Consider the following 16,413-nt stretch of genomic DNA (forward strand, 5'->3'; position numbering starts at 1 on the left):
TCCAGATAAATCTTGTAAAAATTTAGGATCTTACCAGATTGAAGAATGGGATTTTAAGTGTTTGAAATATCTTCAATTCTTAGGTATTAATGGGAGATTTTGTGTCTTAAAACTGCAGACTGGGACTAAAATGTAGTTGCAAAGGAATGCTGAATCAAAATAGTTATCAGTAGGATCTTGTGAAAGGCTGTTTAACCCAGCCCAGGAATATTGCTGTTTGGATTAAGCAGAGAAGTTACATCCTGGAGCAAGATTATAGTTTACTAAAATGGTAACGCTTACAATTTTGTTTGAGCTGATTGACTTATGGTTTATTTTGAGCTTGAATTTAATGGCTAAAATGCTTTGGGGAATGGGTTCTTGAGGGTACACAGCACACAGATACACTATGCATCATATAACATGGTTTTTATTAAGAGTAGCTTTGCTTGCTGTCTTAGTAAAATCACAAAATATCTGAGGTCAGGCAAGAGTGGTGGCTATAAAACATGTTGGAGCTATTGTGGGCAAGAGTTGGGTAAGTTGATTCGTGTGTAAACGTCATACAATAATAGTCTGGGGGCTGGGGATTTAGCTCAGTGGTAGAGCGCTTACCTAGGAAGCGCAAGGCCCTGGGTTTGGTCCCCAGCTCCGAAAAATAAAGAACCAAAAAAAATAATAATAGTCTGAAGCTTGATGTTAGGTACAAGGTTTCTAGGGAAAAGACTAGGGTCTTGGCAGCATAATAGAAGATGGGAGTTTTGTGAACAAGAGCATGAACTTTCACTCCAGATGCTAGTATTTAAAGCAGCTGTGTGTGCACATCTGCATGCAGAGGCCAGAGAAGGAGGTAGATTCCTTTATTACTTTGAACTAGAAGCTTGCACTAGGTGGACTAGCCAGGGAACTCCCAGTACTGGGTTTAGGCATACAGCACCATGCCATGAAAGGAAGTGACTTCGTGTAAGCTAATAGCATTCACAGGCATGAGCCATCATGCCTGTCACTCAAGTACAATTTTATTCTGTAGTCTTAAAAGGGGGTGGGGTGTTGCTCAGGTAGAATCGAATGCCTCCTAGCTGGGGGAGGGGGGGGGGATGGTTTGCGCCCAAGCACTTAAAAAGGATAGAATGGAGACACCTGGTGCTTCTGAGTTCCAAGTGGTTTGGCTCTCTCCTGCACCATAGGTAAGTAAGTCATTGACCTGCAAGTGAATCCCATGGCTTCTGGGACTTACACGAACCCCAGATTACAAACCATTAAGTGAGAACAGCTGGAGAATTAAATTTTCATGTTTTATGGAATTTTGTTTTAGAGACTCTTACTACTGTACACCAGGCTAACCTTGGTCTGCTGTTTCTATTTTAAATTTACTACAAACTTACTTATGCTTTCATATACAGTTAGGATATCGGACATTCCACTATACTACCATAGGATGGCGGGACACATTGATAGCTCTAAGTGGAAAACATCTAATGAGGTGGAAATGCACCGCAGTGTGGAGTGAACAAACAATAGAGGTGCAGATTGATTACAAACCAAGTCATTTTAAATTGTGAGATCTGAGCCATTGTCAGGAAGGTTATGAGTCTCCACCTCTTTTAAACTTTTTTTTGGGGGGGGTTCTTTTTTTTCGGAGCTGGGGACCGAACCCAGGGCCTTGTGCTTCCTAGCCAAGCGCTCTACCACTGAGCTAAATCCCCAACCCCCGAATCTCCACCTCTTAAAACAGCACTTGGGTTAAACTTCATCAAAAGGAGCCTCAGAGGAATGGAATTAGACATCTGGCTTCTACCATGGAGTTAATAAGGTGTGGGGCTGGGGGCTGGCAGGGTTACCTCCATTCAGCAGAAGGTTAAAGACTGTCCAGGAAGCAGCTGACACCAGGCGCCAGCTGGCTTGCTGACTCAGGCCCATATGAGCATCCAGACCTTGTCACTTGTGCACGCATGAGTCTCTGCTACAGCTGTTGGAGCAGGACCAGGCTTTTACAAATGGGGTGTTCAGTAATCCTGTGCCCCTCAACCCAGTCCCAGACAGGAGTAGATGGCAGTGTTTACTTCAGCATTTTCTCCGGGGGTGAGTACAGTTGAGGTAGATAACCAGTAAGTTTTCATTCTATGCAGCCTGGAGGCTAGAGGTTGTATAAATGTGACTGGTTCCCTTATTGCTGCGTCTGCTGAGAACGGCTAGATGGTTTTGGAACACCTGTGTAGGCCTTAGAAACAGGAAAGCCAATACCATGTGTGTTAAAATATACATATCAAGATGGGTGTCCTAAGCCTGAGGATAAGCAAGATGCATGTGTCTGGTTGTGTCTGTATTGTAGGCTGGGCGATGATCAAAAAAGGAGTTTCTTAATGTCCCATATGCTTCTGGGTGCCTGGGATAGTTAACACTACTTTGTCACGGGGTTGGGGATTTAGCTCAGTGGTAGAGCGCTTGCCTAGGAAGCGGGTTCGGTCCCCAGCTCCGAAAAGAACCAAAAACAAAAAAACACTACTTTGTCACAATACCTTAGTGTACTCTGTAAGCTTAAAGAGGTACAATTTGAACAGACTAAGATGAAGGTAGGCTTGGAGGGGGAGTGGCCAGCGTGAGGGAAGCCCTGATTTCAATCCCCAGCCCTGAAAAGTGACTAGTCACATGACCATCTCTACAAGTTATGGTTTAGTATATTACTATCACATCATCCCTAAACCATACTACAACATCATTTAAAGTATTAGTTATACTGGTAATGCAGAACCATGGCGCTCAAAAGCTGGCAAGGTGGCCCATAAGCCTTGGGGTTATTCCCGTTTCTGGACTGTTGACAGCCATGCTCTGAGCACAGCTGACTGCAAGGCACAAGATGGACTCTATTCGGGGTACCTGGGCTCTAGAACCTGTGGAGCAGGTAACCAAGAAGGGAGGTATTAAGGAAATCAGCTTGGGAACCTCAAGTCTTTGGCCAAACTGTACATTTGAGACTCCCAGCAGGCCGGTCCAAGGAAGAAGAGCTGAACTACCCTGTCTCATTTAGGGCTGGTAGATGGTCTTTACTCCACCGGACTGATGCCTCCACGACCTCACTTTATGGGAAGGACTAATCTAGTCCTAACATTAGGCAGCTCTGCACTACCCAGTGTGTGTGTGTGCAGCAAACCAAACCTCTAAAGGCGCCGACCACTACTGGGCTATCCTCCATTTATGCATACATTCACTCACTCTACATCCTGATTGCTACCTCCATTCCAAGTCACCACACACACATACCCTTATAAACCCTCTTTGGTACAGATCCCTGCTGAACCCTAGGCTCTAGAACCTGTGGAGGATGTAATGAAAGATTTTTCTTTCTACATCCACTCTAACATAGCTTAAAAGTCTCATATAAACTTATTTTTAAAAAAATGATTGAATGTATGTCAGTACACTGTAGCTGTCTTCAGACACACCAGAAGAGGGCATCGGATCCCATTACAGATGGTTGTGAGCCACCATGTGGTTGCTGGGAATTGAACTCAGGACCTCTGGGAGAGCAGTCAGTGCTCTTACCACTGAGCCATCTCTCCAGTCCCAAAGAGGCTGTTTTTGGGGTTTTTTTTGTTGTTTTTTGTTTGTTTGTTTGTTTTTTTAATAACTAGATAAAAATGGGCTGGAGGATGGCTCAGTAGAAGAGTGCTTGTGCTTTTACAGAAGCCCCAGTTTGGTTCCCAGTATCCACATTGGGCACCACAGAAGTCCTATAACTTAGTTATTTTGCCCTACCTCAGTGCCTTCACTCACTTGCATACACACAAACAAGCACTTAAATTTACATAGAGAAACCATCTCAGAAAACCAAAAGGCAAACAAAAAATCCTGGGGGGGGGGGGGTGTTGACGGAGGGCGTAATCTGGAAGTGCGATATCATGAGATGTAAACTAGTGGAATGATTAGTTAAAAAAAACTTCACGGGCTGGAGAGATGGCTCAGCGGTTAAGAGCACCCGACTGCTCTTCCAGAGGTCATGAGTTCAATTCCCAGCAACCACATGGTGGCTCACAACCATCTGTAAAGAGATCTGATGCCCTCTTCTGGTGTATCTGAAGACAGCTACAGTGTACTTATATATAATAAATGAATAAATAAAAAAAATTAAAAAAAAAACTTCACATGTCACAGTGTAATATAATTTCAAAATTATAGATATGAAAAGGAAGTATCTATAGCCAAGAAGAAAATCACTCAATAGAAACACATTAAGATGATGGAGGAGCGGGCTGGAGAGATGGCTCAGCGGTTAAGAGCACTGACTGCTCTTCTAAAGGTCATGAGTTCAAATCCCAGCAACCACATGGTGGCTCACAACCATCTGTAATGGGATCTGATGCCCTCTTCTGGTGTGTCTGAAGACAGCTACAGTGTACTCGTCATATATAAAATGAATAAATAAAATCTTTAAAAAAAAGATGATGGAGGAGCTGGGGATGTGGCTCAGCTGACAGTACTCACTGTGTACAAAGTCCTCCATTCTGTCCCCAGCACCACACAAGTCAGCAGGGTGCACAAATCTGCACCCTGATCCTCCGGATGGGGAGGAGGAACGATCAGAAGTTCAAGGTTAGGGTCTTTCCCAGTCACAGTAAAATCAAAGGCCAGCCTTTGAAACCCTGTCTTAACACCAGAAAAACCTACTATTCTAGTCACAGCTATTGTAAGGGAGAGACAATATTGTGAGAGAAAACATGGGAGAGAATTAAAAGATCAAAAATAGGGCTGGAGAGATGACTCAGTGGTTAAAAGCACTGACCTCTTTTCCAGAGGTCCTGAGTTCAATTCCCAGCAACCACATGGTGGCTCACAACCATCTGTAATGGGATCCGATGCCCTCTTCTGGTGTGTCTGAAGACAGCTACAGTGTACTCATATACAATAAATAAAATATTTTAAAAGATCAAAAATATAAAAAAATTTCATGGAAATTCTAGCAACCAAAACCAAAATGTATGAATTAAAGATTTCACTAGATAGGTTTGATAAAACACGACAAGAAAATCATTAAACAGAACATATGGCCTTGGATCCAAAATGACAAAAAGCCTGAATTGTTAACATAGCCACTGTCCTGTAGCTATTAGGAGACACCATGACCAAGACAACTTTTTTTTTTTTTTTCTTTTTGAGACGGGGTTTCCCTCTCTAGCTGTGGCTGTCCTGGAACTTGCTTTGTAGACTGCCCTCAGACTCAGAAACCATCCTGCCTCTGTCTCCCAAGGGTGGAGATTAAAGGCATTCATACCACCATGTCCATCCACAGTAACTTATAAAAGACAACTTGCCTTCAGTTTCAGGTTAGTTCATTATCATGGTGGGAAGCAGGAGGGACAGAGACAGAGACACAGAGACAGAGAGACAAAAGCGTAATCCCAACGTGCTGGCTGGTTCTGTGTGTCAACCTGACAAGCTGCTTGAAGTTACCACAGAGAAAGGAGCCTCAGTCAAGGAAATGCCTCCACGGGACCCAGCTATAAGGCATTTTCTCAACTAGTGATCAAGGAGGGAGGAACCAACCCATTGTGGGTTGTGCCATCCCTGGGCTTGGTAGTCTTGGGTTCTATAAGAAAGCAAGCTGAGTAAGCCAGGGGAAGCAAAGCAAACCAGTAAATAATATCTCTTCATGGCCTCTGCATCAGCTCCTGCTTCCTGCCCTGTGTGAGTTCCAGTCATGACTTCCTTTGGTGACGTACAGCAAGGTGATTGTGTAAGCTGAATAAACCCTTTCCTCTCCAACTTGCTTTTTGGGCATAATGTTTGTACAGGAATAGAAATCCTCCTGACTAAGACACCCAGTTACAACAAGGCCACACTCCTAATTGTTCCTAAACAGTCCACCAACCTTCAAATATATAGGAGTCTATAGGACCATCCTATACAAATGCTACACATGGCCTGTCAGTGACCTGCTGACAGGATCGGGTCAGCTACTGCACCTGAAGTTCAGCTCTGAGGATAGCAGGTGAGATGTATTTGGTAGGAAAGCACTTAAATGATGGTCACAGCATGAATAAACGTCACCACCACCCCACCCCACACACCCCAAATTTTCAAAACATAAACCCACAGATCTAAGCATCCCCGGAGGCCCTAAAAAGAAAAAGTGAACTCAAACATGCCAGGGACATGGTAGTGAGCTACTGAAATGGAGTCACAAGAAAGCAGTTGAAAAGCAGCCAGAGGAAGAAATATGCATTCTGTGGGGGAATAGTGGGAAAAATGTCCTCTAACATCTCATGAGAAACTGTGAGTCAGAGCACCCAGGATCGCACGTGGACAGTGACAGGAGAAAAAGAAATCCTGGAGCTGGAAGTGCTTGCCCTTCTGTTTCCAGAGGATTTGGTAATTCAAATCCACCTGTAAATCCAGATTCAGGGGATCTGATGTCCTATTCTGGCTTCTCTGGGTATCCAAATGTATGTACACACACACACACACACACACACGCGCGCGCGTGCACAGCGTGGGGAAGAGACATATAGAAAAAGCAAATTTTAAAAAAGGAAAACATTAAACTGTATATTAATCATCAAGGATGTAGAGGAAAGGGGTTGGGGATTTGGCTCAGTGTTAGAGCGCTTGCCTAGCAAGCGCAAGATCCTTGGTTCGGTCCCCAGCTCCGAAAAAAAGAAAATAGGAAAAAAAAAAAAAGAATGTAGGGAAATGAAGCCATTTTCAAACAAATGAAGCTCAGAGCATTTCATTACCAATATCAATACATAGGGTCTACTAAGAATTTTTAAAACAATTTTAGGCTGAAAAAAATTATACCTGATTAAAGAAAAATAAATGAAGAAAGGATTAAAATACCAGAAGAGATAAATATGATGATGTAAAATAGTACTTTCCTCATTTTTAAACTTCTCTCAGAAGATACTCAGATTAAAAAACAAAAACAAGGGTTGGGGATTTAGCTTAGTGGTAGAGCGCTTGCCTAGCAAGCGCAAAGGCCCTGGGTTCAGCCCCCAGCTCCGAAAAAAAAAAAAAAGAAAGAAAAAACAAACAAACAAACAAAAAAAACAAAAACAAAACTACCCACAGGGTAGGAGAGATGGCTCAGTGGTTAGAAGTATGCACTGCGGGCTGGAGAGATGGCTCAGTGGTTAAGAGCACTGACTGCTCTTCCAGAGGTCCTGAGTTCAATTCCCAGCAACCACATGGTGGCTCACAACCATCTGTAAAGAGATCCGATGCCCTCTTCTGGTGTATCTGAAGACAGCTACAGTGTACTTATATATAATAAATGAATAAATAAATCTTTAAAAAAAAAAAAAAAAGAAGTATGCACTGCTCTCCAGAGGACCTGAGTTTGGTGTCCAGAACTCAGCTCAATTGACCTACAAGCAACTGAAACTCCACCGTTAGGTGTTTAACGTTCTCTTCTGTGCACTATAAGTACCTGTGCACATGTGCATATCACACACACACACACACACACACACACACACACACACTGAAAACAGAACAAACTTTAGAAAATGACAACACACTGCAGGGGTCATGCCGAATGTGGAGATGAACTGTGTAAACCACAGCATAGGACGCAAACATGAAAACAGACTGGTGTGTAAGTTTCATAAACATAAGGACTGGAGAGATGGCTCAGCGGTTAAGAGCACTGACTGTTCTTCCAGAGGTCCTGAGTTCAGTTCCCAGCAACCACATGGTGGCTCATAACCATCTGTAATGGGATCTGATGCCCTCTTCTGATGTGTCTGAAGACAGCATAGTTATATACCTAAAAAGGAAAAAAAAAATCAATCTAAAATACACTTTTACAAAATTTTTTTAAAAAAATAATTAAACACGAGGTCTTATTATTTAGACATAGAGTAGCCTAAAGAAGAACTTTGACTGGACAGTGGCGACAAATGCCTTTAATCCCAGTACTCAAGAAGCAGAGGCATGTGATCTCTGAGTTCAAAGCCAGCCTGGTCTACAGAGTGAGTTCTAGGACACAGAGAAACACTGTCTAACCCTTCCCAGCCCCTACACACAACATGATGATGAACTTTGTAAATCCTGGAAAAAAAACATTAATCTTATAAAATAAAGACTCTATATAGATTCCTCATCATCTGATAAGGAATTTGAATATTTAGTATGCCCAAATAATTAAAAGATAGGGGAGGGGAAAGATAAGAACAAAACATATGAAAGAAATAAAAGCCAAACAGTGGAGCCTACATGGATAGTTTGGCAATTAAGAGGACAATGCATTCAGAAGACCCGCATTTAGTTTCCAGCACCTGTGTTGGGGGCCTGGTGTATCTCGTTCCAGCTCCAAGAGATCTTCATCTGGCCTTCAGTGGCTCCTGCATTCATATACATGCATGCACGCACATGTGCACACAGGGAAACAAATCCAACAGTCCGCAAGATAGGAGGCTAAGTGTACCCACACAAAATTATTTTGTTTGCTTATTTTTTTAAGATTTATTTATTATATAAGTACACTGTAGCTGTCTTCAGACACACCAGAAGAGGGTATCCGATCTCATTACAGATGGTTGTGAGCCACCATGTGGTTACTGGGATTTGAACTCAGGACCTTTGGAAGAGCAGTCAGTGCTCTTAACTACTGAGCTATCTCTCCAGCCCCTTGTTTATTTTTGAGACAGAGTTTCTCTTTGTAGCTCTGGCTGTCCTGGAACTGTAGACCAGGCTGGCCTCAAACTCAAGAGATTCATCTGATTCTGACTCCAGAGTGCTGGAATTAAAGGCCTGTTCACCACCATCTAACATGAATTTATTTTAAATGTAAGTTCAGGGCCGTGACAGTAATATAGCTTAGTGGTAGACCACCTGCTTTGGATGTGCCAATCCCTGGCACAGTTCAGGAAGGATAAGGGAAACCTTAAGTATGTTAGATATGCTAATCAAAAGAAAAGTTTAGGGGTTGGGGATTTAGCTCACTGGTAGAGCACTTGCCTAGCAAGCACAAGGCCCTGGGTTCGGTCCCCAGCTCCAAAAAAAAGAAAAAAGAAGAAAAAAAAAGTTTATCAAATTTGATTTAAAAACAATTATATATTGTTTTAAGATACTTTTTTTTAAAAAGATTTATTCATCCATCATATATAAGTACACTGCAGCTGTCTTCAGACACACCAGAAGAGCACATCGGATCCCATTATAGACGGCTGTGAGCCACCATGTGGTTGCTGGGATTTGAACTCAGGACCTCTGGAAGAGCAGTCAGTGCTCCCAACCACTGAGCCATCTCTCCAGCCCTTAAGATACTTCTTAAATTACAATGATCTATGTGAATGAAAGTAGGACAATGGGGTTGGGGATTTAGCTCACTGGTAGAGCACTTGCCTAGCAAGTGCAAGGCCCTGGGTTCGGTCCTCAGCTCCAAAAAAAAAAAAAAAAAAAAAAAAAGAAAGTAGGACAATAAAATATTAGTTTGTATGCTCGCTGAAAAATTCAAGATGTACTTATCAAATAAATGACAATTTGTAGCCATAGGGATGGAAAACTCTACCACAGAAACACTAATCTTACAAAAACTTCGGTAAGCAACAATTCTTTTCAAGGCTAGGATATTTCATTATCTAAACATCAAACCAAACGGTGTATTAAAAACCATTAATAAATCTGATATGAACAACAGACTTCAAGACAAAGAAATTATTGTAGGCAGACATTTTATTAGGGTAAGTGGTCGGTTTGTAACGAGAATGCAGTTACTGTGTGTGTGAATTAAAACGACAGATTTACGCACAAAAACCAAAACTGGCAAATGAAAGAAGAAACAAAACTTAACAATTATAGTTGAGATAACAAAACCAGGGGCTGTTGAGAGGGCTCCGTGGGTACAAGTGCTCGCCATGGAAACCCCGTGAGCTGGTTTGATCTCTGTCTGGCACCCGCATTGAAAGAAGAGAAGAGCAGGGGTATGACCGCATGCATCTGTAATCCCACCCTTCTTCCAGGGGGATGGGAGGCAGAAATGGAACTGCCGAGAAGCATGCAGGCCATAACTGTGGAATCCAGGGTACAGCATCCACAGTGGAACCCAAACAGTGAGACACTGCCTTACATTAGGTAGTGAGTGAGAACTGACTGCAGACATCGTCCTCTGCCCTCCACACACCCTGACATGTGCATGCCAGCTCCCACATATCATACACTCATGCAAGCAAATAATTTTTTTTTTTTTTTTTGGAGCTGAGGACTGAACCCAGGGCCTTGCGCTTGCTAGGCAAGTACTCTACCACTAAGCTAAATCCCCAACCCCAAGCAAATAATTTTTAACAAATCAGTAATGCTACAAAAGGCTTGACTGAAACTTATAGCTAATTCAATCTTCTCACATATACATACTATCACATGGGGGAAATGAAGAATACACCTCCTTCTCATAGTTAGGTAGAATTTCAATCGTGGTCTTGAAGTAAATTTTAACTACAACTGAGTACGATAACTGAAAGACATTGAAGAAATCCCCAAATACTTGAAAATTAAACAACACGCTTAATCAGCCCATAGAGAAGGGAAACTGATTGCATGCTCCCTCTCTTTGGAGACTCCTAATCTCCAAATCTTCAGATGTGACTGCATTGCCCCGGAGTAACTGCAGGAAACAGGAAAGTAACAAGGGGCAATTGCCAAGGTTGAAAGGACGGAGAGCAACAGAGAGGAACGCAGCAGAGCACAGTGACTGGACAGGGGGATCGAGGAGCCTCTAATTAGGAGGGAAGAGGGGGGGTTGGGGATTTAGCTCAGTGGTAGAGCGCTTGCCTAGGAAGCGCAAGGCCCTGCGTTCGGTCCCCAGCTCTGAAAAAAAAGAAAAAGGAAAAAAAAAAAAGGAGGGAAGAGGGACGTAAATACAGAACGAGGGTAAAATAAGAGTAAAGACATCTGAAAAGTCATAAGGCATCATAGTAATCACCTACTGAAACGACCTGTAATATACTTAAGTCGGTGTATAAATACACATGTTTAGTTTAAGTGAAAATGTCCCATCTGAGCAGAAGTGCTTCCCTCAAGAGCCAAAAACTAGCCGCCCCCAAACCAAAACAGGCTTGCTCAAGAGACTGCCAAAACGTTATGCCTATAGCCATTGTACTTGGCTGCCTCTGAGAGGCTCCTGTTGCTGAAGTCACCATGTATTTCAGAGACAGGGCTCAGAGCACGCTGAGCTGGAACTGACATCAACACTTCCTCTCTGAGTGTGGGAAAACCCTGCCAATTAATGTTGAAGTCTGCCATGATTGGATAGCCTTCTACGGCTCCGTGTGTAATGAGGGAGTTCCTTTACTAGCAGGCCTTCTCTTTCGTCTTGTCTGGGGGAATTCAAAACCCCCACATATATGTCTCTACCTGAGGAATGTCGTGTAGCCACAATTAGACTACAGGATCAATTTCCTTTCTCCTGTAGATAAAACCTGTTCAGCTAGCACCTGAGATTCCTGAAATGTTTCCCCATGCTAATGAGACATTTTGGTGCCCTAAGCCCCCAGCCAATGACATTTGCCCATCCTGGATGTTCTTACCCTAAAACTTTATAGACCTTGAATCACCCTAAATAAAATTGATCTGCCTCCTGGCAGCTGGTCCTCACAGGGCTTCCAAACACCCCATTCGCTGTCTCTGTTCCCTTTGCCCACATATTGAGTGACAATCTACGAGAGCAGGGAGACCCACATCTGAGGACCATCAACCATGGTACTAGAACTCACCATTCAAGCTCCTAATGGAGGGAAACAATTGGCAGTTCTACGGTGTGCGACCTGTGAACCACCACAACAGGTTACAATAGCTGAAAGGGTGCAGCAGTGGCACACACATCATGGCAGTAACCAACAGCTCTCTAATTGTACTTAAGACCTGGTCAACAAAAAGGGAATCTTGCCTATTACTGGAAACCTAGCCAAATACATGGGGCTAATGAAGTCATGGATCCTGGAGGAGATCTACATCCAACACTTGATTAAACCACCATAAGCCCTAAGTGCATTCTAAATAATTGTCCTTATGCCCACAGGTGAGTGTAGTCCTCATCCATTAATAAGAAAACGTCTCGGGGTTGGGGATTTAGCTCAGTGGTAGAGCGCTTGCCTAGGAAGCGCAAGGCCCTGGGTTCGGTCCCCAGCTCCGAAAAAAAAAAAAAAAAAAAGAACAAAAAAAAAAAAAGGAAACTTCTCTTTTCAATGGATGGAGACCATTACAGAAAACTACAACCAATCAAAATGCACAGTTGTGGAGCCAACTCTAGTGGGACATCTAGAACACAAGACGTGCAGCACCCAGGGCTCAGGAATCACTGTGAAAGTGGGCGGGAAAGATTCTAAGAGCCGGAGCAACACAGAATTCGTCCTGAGTCTGTGTCTTCTAGGAATGTGAAAGGTCGTACCCATAAAGTCTTACTAACATGAGTTCCTAAACAAGAGCTGAACAAGAACAGCAACAGACTCTCTGAAGGGGAGGAGGGAAAGGCCACAAGCCTTCGACTCCACACAACTACAGGGGACTAAGGGATGCTGGGTGGGAAGACGAATCTTCCCGAAGGAAGGGCAAACCAATTGGTTGTCCCATACCAAATGGTCATCCCTGAAACCATACAAGTTTATACACACACACACACACACAAAAAACATATGATATATATATATATATACATATATATATATATATATATATCCACACATTTATACATGTAGCAACAATTAATGTTACAAAGGTCATAAATTTGAAAGAAAGCAAAGAGGGGTGGTGATTTGAAAAAGTATGGTTCCCATAGGCTCATATGTTTGAGTACACTTGACTCCCAGTTGGTGAATCATTTGGGAAGCATTAAGAGATATGGCCTCAAAAAAAAAAAAAAAAAAAAAAAGAGATATGGCCTCCTCAGAGGATTAAGATCTGAGCTTTCAGCTGTTGCTGCTGCCAGAGTTAGAGTCCATGATGCTCTAAATTCCGATGCCTCTCTACAGCTTTAGAAAAGTAACTAAGGGGTTGGGGATTTAGCTCAGTGGTAGAGCCCTTGCCTAGGAAGTGCAAGGCCCTGGGTTCGATCCCCAGCTCCGGAAAAAAAAAGAACCAAAAAAAAAAAAAAAAAAGAAAAGTAACTAAGACAAGAGGCATATGGGAGACTTGGCATGAGGAAAGGGAAGATGGAAATGATGCAATTACATTATAACCTCAAAAAAATCATTAAGTAACTTAAAAACATCTATGTATACGGGTGTTTAGCCCGCAGAGGTGTCTGTACCGCCAGCTTACCTGGGTTGTCTGGAAGAGCAGCAAATACTCTTAACTGCTGGGCCGTCTCACCACAATAAAGATAAATCGTAAATAAACAGAGAAGGTCTGGAGGAGTGACTCCGCAGTTCGTTCACAGCGCGTGCTGATCTTGCAGAGGACCCAAGTTGGGTTCTCAGCACACAACTGTCTGTAACTCTAACTCCAAGGGGATCTGGCACCTTTGTCCTCTCAGGGCACCTGCATGCATGGGCATATAACCACACACAGGTACCATGCATGTCTATGACTAAAATAAATCTTTAAATAAAAGAAAATTGAAAGTGAATATTTGAAGTGAATATCTCATATTTGTATGGAAATGTAAATGATGTAGAACAGAAAATATCCAAGATAATTTTCATAGAGAACAAAGAGAATTAGTATTTCTTTGCATGAGAGAGAGAGAGAGAGAGAGAGAGAAAGAGAGAGAGAGAGAGAGAGAAGAGAGAGAGAAAGAGAATATGAATGAACACAAGATGCACATACATGAGGAAGTCAGGGGACAATCAGGGTGTGTGGGATGATGTCACAGGTGAGGCAGGCACAAGATAGAAGGAGGCCTGTCATTGGACGAGAAGGAAGGATGGGCGGGAGAAAAGTTTGAAGGAGGAGGAGGAGACTGGGAGAAGGTACTGAGAGAGAACATGGAGGCTGACGTTAAGACTCCACGCTGCACCTTTACAGGTTGTTATGAATGTTCTTAAGGGATGGATGTGTATAGGACTTTGTATGTCTAGGTGGGCAATTATATCTTATCAATTGGATCAGAGTTATTGTGTTGTGTGTTCTTTCTTGTGGAGAATTGAGTTTGGGAGAGTGTGTGGGTTGCCACAGAGTTGGGATGTGTATTTCTGGCATGGAAACCTGCCTTGGGAACTAGATAGGTAGAGAGTTTGCTACCAGGCTCAGAGAGAGGCCTTCAGCAATGTGATATGGGATGGAGCAGAGCGGGTGAGAGGCTTTGCTGACTGAGAATTAAGATATCCAGCAGATATCTTTGGGCATTACAGTTCCAGACCTAGAGCGGAATAAAAGACAGCTTTTATTTTTTATAATTTTACAACAACAAGGGTGTCTCTCATTCTACCTTATATAGGGCAGTCTCTGGTTCACCTCTGTGTGTACCCAGCTAGTTGGCCCTTGAGGAGCAGAGGACTGTCTTGTCCTATCTGTCCCATCTATTTGTCTGTTCTGGGATTGCCTGTTCCTGGCACCACATTTCGTGTCCTTTTTTTTTTTTTTTTTTTTTTTTTAACTAGGGCTCTGAGTATCTGAACTCCAGTTTTCATACTTGCACAGCAAGCAGAGCCATGCACTGAAGGAGACTTAGAGGGGCATAGGTAGACAAGGAAAGTGAAAGCAGGTTTCCTGAAATGGTGGCTTCTTGTTGCCAGAAATCACTGTGGGGAGAAATAGGGGAAGGCATAGGGTGGACATCTATACAGGTACCAAGAGAGGAAAGGAGAGGATCTATGGATCTATAAATGCAAGACCTAAGCCAGAGTCCACTTAGAGTCTGCAGTTTTTTTCTGTAAATAACACAATCTCAGTGTTCACAGTGTGATCAAATATCCTGCAATAACTGCTGTTTGATTATTTTCTTTTCTTTTTTTTTTCTTTTTTTTCTTTTTTCTTTTTTCGGAGCTGGGGACCGAACCCAGGCCCTTGCACTTGCCTAGCTACCACTGAGCTAAATCCCCAACCCCTAGATTATTTTATTTTAAACTCTAAAAAAAACTTTTTGCTGGGCATCGTGGTACATGCCTTTAATCCCAGCACCTGGGAAGCAGAGGTACACGGATCTCTATGAAGTTTGAGGCCAGCCTGGTCTACAGAGTGAGTCCAGGATAGCCAGGGCTCTTTTACATACAGAAACCCTGTTTCAAGAAAAAAACACAACCAGAAAGAATTAATTAAAATTTGAGACAAGGGCTGGAGAGATGGCTCAGTGGTTAAGAGCACTGGCTGCCCTTCCAGAGGTCCTGAGTTCAAATCCCAGCAACCACATGGTGGCTCACAACCATCTGTAATGGGATCTGATGCCCTCTTCTGGTGTGTCTGAAGACAGCAACAGTGTACTCATATACATAATAAATAAACAAATAAATCTTTAAAAAAATTTAAGACAAGATCTCACTATGTATCCCAGGCTGGCCTGGGACTAGCTATGTAGACCAGGCTGGGCTTTAAGTCAGAGAGATCTACCTGCCTCTCCCAAATGCTTAGACTAAATATGTGCACCATTATGTCTGGCTGTATTTATTTTTTTAAAAAGATTTATTTATTTATTATATATAAGTACACCGTAACTGTCTTTAGACACACCAGAAGAGGGCATCATCAGATCTCAAACACCGTGTGGTTGCTGGGATTTAAACTCAGGACCTCTGAAAGAGCAGTCAGTGCTCTCAACCACTGAGCCATCTCTCCAGCCCCACTATATTTATTATTTTTAATCATGTGTGGGTGGATATGTCTGCATGTGGATAGGTTCGAATGAACTCAGAACCCACAGAGGCCAAAGACACTGGATCCCCGGGAGCCTGAGTTACAAGCAACTGTGAGTCATCAGATATGGGGGCTGGGAACAGAACTCAGGTTCCTTCAAGCGCTCTTTTTTTTTTTTTTTTAATTTATTCATTTATTATATATAAGTACACTGTAGCTGTCTTCAGATACACCAGAAGAGGGCATCGGATCTCTTTACAGATGGTTGTGAGCCACCATGTGGTTGCTGGGAATTGAACTCATGACCTCTGGAAGAGCAGTCGGGTGCTCTTAACCGCTGAGCCATCTCTCCAGCCCCCCTTCAAGCGCTCTTAACTGATGAGTCATCTTTCCAGCCCTATATAACTTGTTTTTACAATAGGATTCTTGAGGCCATTTTAGTTCTTTGTAGTCTGTTCCTTCAGTAAGACGGATGAAGGAGCAGACTGCACAGAGCTATTTCACAGTGATGGCTGCTCCTCACCTGGTTGTATGCCTTTTGATGACGACCAACCATAAGAAATGCATTTCAGCTTCCTTTCCGCCGGGACAGCCATCTTCCAGGAACTCGCCAAAATGACAAACACAAAAGGAAAGAGGAGGGGTACTCGGTATATGTTCTCTAGACCTTTTAGGAAACATGGAGTCGTTCCTTTGGCCACATACATGCGAATC

Source organism: Rattus norvegicus, chromosome 11, assembly GCF_036323735.1.
Source record: "Rattus norvegicus strain BN/NHsdMcwi chromosome 11, GRCr8, whole genome shotgun sequence".
Lineage (NCBI taxonomy): Eukaryota > Metazoa > Chordata > Mammalia > Rodentia > Muridae > Rattus > Rattus norvegicus.